The sequence below is a fragment of the Tauraco erythrolophus genome, unplaced genomic scaffold (assembly GCF_009769465.1).
Source record: "Tauraco erythrolophus isolate bTauEry1 unplaced genomic scaffold, bTauEry1.pri scaffold_62_arrow_ctg1, whole genome shotgun sequence".
In the NCBI taxonomy this organism is placed as follows: Eukaryota; Metazoa; Chordata; class Aves; order Musophagiformes; family Musophagidae; genus Tauraco; species Tauraco erythrolophus.
In genome coordinates this window covers 193,414-199,413 of record NW_028238630.1, presented here as the reverse complement: position 1 = coordinate 199,413, position 6,000 = coordinate 193,414, and positions in this window count along the sequence as shown.

Genomic DNA, 6,000 nt, shown 5'->3' with positions numbered 1-6,000 from the left:
ATGTCACAGGTGCCAGAGCGTATCACAGTCTGCTGTCCGTGGTAACTGCCACACAGTGACATGTCCCAGTGATGTCACAGTTGCCAGTACGTGTCCCAGCCTGGTTCCCTTGGTCACCACCTCACTGAGACTTGTCCTGATGATGTCACAGCAGACAGAATTTGTCACAGCCTGACGCCCCTCTTCACCGCCCCATGGGGAGTCATCTTGGTGATGTCATAGGTGCCAGAGTGCATCCCAACCTTGTGCCCTTGGTCACCACCCCGAGGGGACTTATTCCGGTGATGTCACAGGCGCCAGAGAGTATCACAGCCTGGCATCCATGGTCACCGCCGCACGGGGAATCATCCCAGTGATATCACAGGTGCCAGTACGCGTCCCAGTCTGGAGCCCCCGGTCACCACTCCCCTGGGACTCGTCCCGGTGATGTCACTGGAGCCAGAGCTTTTCACATCCTGGCTCCCCTGTTCACCGTCCCATGGGGACTTGTCCCGGTGATGTCACAGGTTCCAGAGCACGTCCCAGCCTGCCACCCCTATTGAGTGCACCAGAGCAAATCACAGGCAGGCGTCCCTGGTCACCACCCTGCGGGGATTCCTCCCGGTGATGTCACAGTTGCCAGAGCGTGTTCCAGCCTGGAGCCCCTGGTCACTGCCCCACTGGCACTCATCGCGGTGATGTCACAGGTGTCAGAACGTTTCCCAGCCTGGTGCCCTTGGTCATCGCCCAATGGGGACTCGTCTCGGTGATTTCACAGTCACCAGACCACATCACAGACTGGCACTCGTGGTCACCACACCACGGGGACTCATCCCGGTGACGTCACAGGTGCCAGAGAGCATCACAGCATGGCACGCATGATCACCGCATTACGGGGAGTCGTACCGGTGATGTCACAGGTGCCAGAGCATGTCCCAACCTCGCGGCCCTGGTCACCAACCTGCAGGCTCTCGTCCCATTGTTGTCACAGGCGCCATTGACATGCGGAAACAGACTCCAGAAGTCGGAAAGTTGCGAAGTAGGTATGTTTATTGCTGCGCTGGGTGCACAGGGGATCGCTACATCACAAATGTGCACACCTGTCGTAGCAGTTTTTCTTTTATTTATACAGACATACTCATAACCCCCTCCCCAAAAGATCATTTCCATAGCCCTTGCCTCAGGATCTGCCTCAGGCTCCTCCTCGACACGCTGTCGCGGACTACTGGTGTCTCACTCTTCGGGGATCACAACCCAGAAGGTTGTTGTGATCTCCCTCGTATATCAGAAGGCTCTATCACACTCCAAAGGTCCTTGTCACAACCAAAGGCTTCCAACAGAGAGCTTCAAGATGCTGCTCTCCAGGGGCTCCTATCACTCCAGTCTCCAGGAGGGAACTGCCCCACTCCCTCTTGGGAGTGCCCCACCTTTATTCATCCATGAGTCACGTGGTTTCCGGCTGACCAACGTGACTCACAGCACCTGTCCTAACGAGGCACAGGTGCTTTCTATTGTAGTAGCCAGGAACTCCCCCAACAATTCCCCCTTTCTTTTTTGAAAAAATACCTAATAGCATTTAGGGCTTTCTAATGTTCCAGTTCCATTTTTCATTGCCATTTGTCAGGTGCCTTGGAACAAAACCGTGGGGGAGTCGTTCTTATGTTTTTCTGTCATACCACGTCGGTGGTGGATATATCCACTGTTCTGATGAGGTTGGATACATCCACCCTGGTTGTTCTGGCTGCTTAATCTGCGGCTGCCGCAACATTCCTTCAGGGGTCTTTTCCGGATTAGTTTGCGGTTGTTGCAGTGTTCCCGCAAAGGGCTTGCCTGGAGTATAAGACATCTGTGCATACTTTCTCTTTCTGCTGCTCCTCGGCCGGCCATTGGATTTGCAGTTTTTTGTGAGATGACCTATTCTCCCGCACTTATAACACTTCAGTTTCTTATTATCTGAGGCCATCAAGGTGGTGGCTAGCGCGGTCATTTCATGTTCCACGGACCCGACCTTAGCACATGCAGTGACCATCTCCTCTAGGGAGGGGTCCCCTGGGAGTACTTCAATAGCTCTTCGGCAGTCAGCGTTGGCGTTATCCCTTGCGAGTTGTTTTGTCAACAGGGCCCGTAGACTGCCGTCATAAACTTGTTTTTCTATAGCCCCTTGCAATCTTTCTACAAATTGTAAGAAAGGCTCCTTGATTCCTTGTTTAATTGTGGAATACCTCGCTTGGGGTTTCGCCATTTCTGTGGTCCGCATGAGGGCCTGCATTCCTATTTGTTTGATCTGCCCAAGAATTTGGGGATGCCATTGGGCCTGTACCGCCGGATTACTAAATACCTGACCCGTTCCCATCAGGACATCTGCACCTACGGCATAACATGGGTCACCTTGGGGTAACTGTATATTTTGTAGTGCCTGACGGTCAGCCAACTGCCTCCATGTGCTCATAAAAATGGAGCGTTGTACCGGCTGGAACATAATCTGAGCTAGATGTTGAAAGTCATACGGCACCAATATTTCCAAGTTTAGTAATCGTAATAATTGTGTTACTGCTGGGGAGTTTGGCCCATACTGTGCTACCGCTTTTTGTATGTCTCGTACGACTTTCCATGACCAGCCCAGGTATTGATTGGGCTGGTTAGAACCCGGGAGGGTCAATTCCACAGGGAATACATTTGGCCTTTCCCCTATTTCCATCATGGATAATTTTTCGTTATTGACTGGCAGCCCCAAGACTTGAGCCAAGTCCCAATCCCCAGCCTCTATTGCTTTCATTTTTATTTCGTTCCAAAAACGGACCAGGTCACGGCGTTGAACTATTGCTGTAGGGGTTCCCAAGGGGTTTGGATTTAATAAACAGATAGATTCTAGTGATTTTTCCCTTGGTGGAGAAACCGGTGGTAACTCCTTAGCTGAGCTGTCACTTGTCTTGGAGGTTTCTCCTGAAATTTCTTTTGCTACAGGGGGGGTCATAGCCTGATGCAGTATCTCCACTACAGCTGCCAACTGCTGAGATACTCCTTGGAGCATTGTTACGGCCTGGCGCACTAGTGCTGGCTGCGCCAAATGTACCTGGGCCGGATAACCAGATACCGCGGGATATGAAGTTGCCAAGGGTGGGGCCAATTGCTCAAATGGCGGAGCCGTAGGCATAACGCATCCTGAGGAGGAAGGGGGGGTTGCTGGGGCAAAGGGTGGGGGACGCTCCACTATTTCCTGCAGGGTGGAGTAGAGTCCCTGCATAGTCCCCGCAACTTTATTGATCTCTGTGAACAGCGAGGATACGTCTAACTCGCTGTCCACGCTGTCTGGGGTTAGTCTTCCTTCAGATAGTTCGTTGTTCCCTTCATACCCCTCGCTTGCAGATACATAATCTGTTGATTCCTCTTCCTCCTCTTCTGCTGACCCCTTTTGAATTATATTATCTAGGGCCTCCCATGTACGCAGCAGGTCGGTCCGGCCCTTTTGCTTAACCACAGCTTCATAGAGTAACTTATCCCCCAACCTTTTCCAAAGTTCTAGGTTAAAGGTAAAGGTGAGGTTGACTAGATCTTCATGTCCCGCTGCCCAGTTGAGTAGGTAATATAAATCCTCATTACTTATACTGAGCCCCGCAGCCATCCCTGCAGATTTGAGAAAGGTGAAGGTCTGACTTTCCTTTACAAAATTCTGACCCATGTTCACTCCCAGCGGCTCACCTTGTTCCAGGTGTCTAAGTCAAAACTGGTCAGTCCGCAACTCCTGCCGCTCTCAAGCTTCGTTCTGCAGTCCCAGTAGTTCCTGTTCCGACGAATCACGTCGGGGTCACCAATTGTCGCGGACTACTGGTGTCTCACTCTTCGGGGATCACAACCCAGAAGGTTGTTGTGATCTCCCTCGTATATCAGAAGGCTCTATCACACTCCAAAGGTCCTTGTCACAACCAAAGGCTTCCAACAGAGAGCTTCAAGATGCTGCTCTCCAGGGGCTCCTATCACTCCAGTCTCCAGGAGGGAACTACCCCACTCCCTCTTGGGAGTGCCCCACCTTTATTCATCCATGAGTCATGTGGTTTCCGGCTGACCAACGTGACTCACAGCACCTGTCCTAACGAGGCACAGGTGCTTTCTATTGTAGTAGCCAGGAACTCCCCCAACAATACGCCTCCTGGTGGTCGTGGGCAGGGGTCTTCAGGATGAAGGTCGTAGGTCTTCCTCGCTGTGTATTTTTCACTTCTCCCCTCGAATTCCTGTTTTGGCTGATCTTGCAGAGCCAAACTGGTTCCCAGCCTGGCCTGTCCTTGAGTAGACATCTGGTTGTCTCCTTCTTATTACATACGGACCAATTTCATAAATATTGGTTTCAAGCTTAGGTGCTGGCAGAGGTCGTGTGATGGACATATCGTTTTAAGATGTGTAACTATTGCAGCGGGCATTGTTGTAACAGGCCCAGCTATGGCATTTATTTTAAATTTGAATGAGAGTCCCATAGTACTATCGGCCCAGAGACAAACCACTTCAGTGATTTGTACTAGTGTGAAATTATGCCAATAATTTAATTCTTTAGAAGCACAGATCTTTGCGCTTTTATTTGTGGGAGTAATTGAGATAGCAACTTGGGATGCCTTTTTATGGGTGGGGCCATTAGTCATTTGGCATCCTACTTTGATTTTTTCCTACATTTCCTTGAAGTCAGTAAATTCCCTTTGTATCCTTACTCCATTCTTGTTTTAAATTTCTTGATTTCCATACATAACCATGGTAGATAGATTTAAACTTTCTCAAGCAGAGTATTTCCCCATGGATCCAGTATATCTATCACGATATCAATGCAGATTAGATCTGACGGGGCTGTTAGAAACAGGGTTGGGAGTCCTGAACACCATAGACTCAGAAGTAATAATGAACAAGCTGGCCGCTGTCACTACAGATCTGTCAAAACTGCAACAGCCTTTACAATCCTCATTATTGACTTTAGGATCTCATCAGTGTTTAGCATCACAAATCTTACCAGACTGGGAACAAGGAAACTTAAGAGATCACAATATAATTGTAGACGTGATTGATGGGCTACAAGCCAATGTCTCGCTAGCCCTGAGTTGTCTTCAGGCCCAATTATGGATGCAATCAGTAACCACCTCTATTATAAGAGAAGAAGAAGGGATATTTCCCACTGAAATCTGAAAGCTGGTCCAGGATGGTGCCGCAAGTAAAGAAAGAGAGCTTCAATCCTGGTGGAATATGGTCAATTTTACTTATAACCCCACCACACACGCAGTTATGGCCTTTGTACTAACCATTCGCAATGCTCTAATAACTGTGATCCATCCCATCATAGCTTTAGGGATATGCCATGACAGAACCCTGCTTTATCCTCTCAAACATAGAACATGGGCCCAAAGGGTAAGAGACAGATGGCAAACGGGAGATCTAGAATCCTGCATTGTGCGAGAGCAACGAGGATTTCTATGTGAAAGTAATACCATACGAGCACAAGATATCTGTCTTGATACTCATAAAAAGGTGTGTCATTATGAAATTCACCCTGATGTTGGTGACCAGGGATGCCAGTCTCTGATACACTCTGGTGCCTGTGACATGAATGGGATGAATCCCCATGGGGCAATGATGAAGGGCCCCAGGCTGGGACCTGTTCTGAAACATGTGACATCACTGCAATGAGTGCCCGTGGGGTGGTGACCAGGGGCTCCAGGCTGGGACGCGCTCTGGCACCTGTGGCATCATTGGGACAAGACCCCGCAGGGTGGTGAAGAGGTGCACCAGGATGTGACACGGTCTGATGCCTGTGACATCACAGGGATGAGTCCCCGTAATGTGGTAACGAGGCGCGACAGGCTGTGATGCACTCTGGTGCTTGTGACATCACAGGGACGAGTCCCTGTGGTGCGCTGACCAGGGACACCAGGTTGGTATGCGTTCAGGCGACTGTGAGATCACGAGGACAAGTCCCTGCAGGGCAGTGACCATGGGCGCTTGCCTGTGATTTGCTCTGGTGCCTGTGACATCACTGGGACAAGTCCC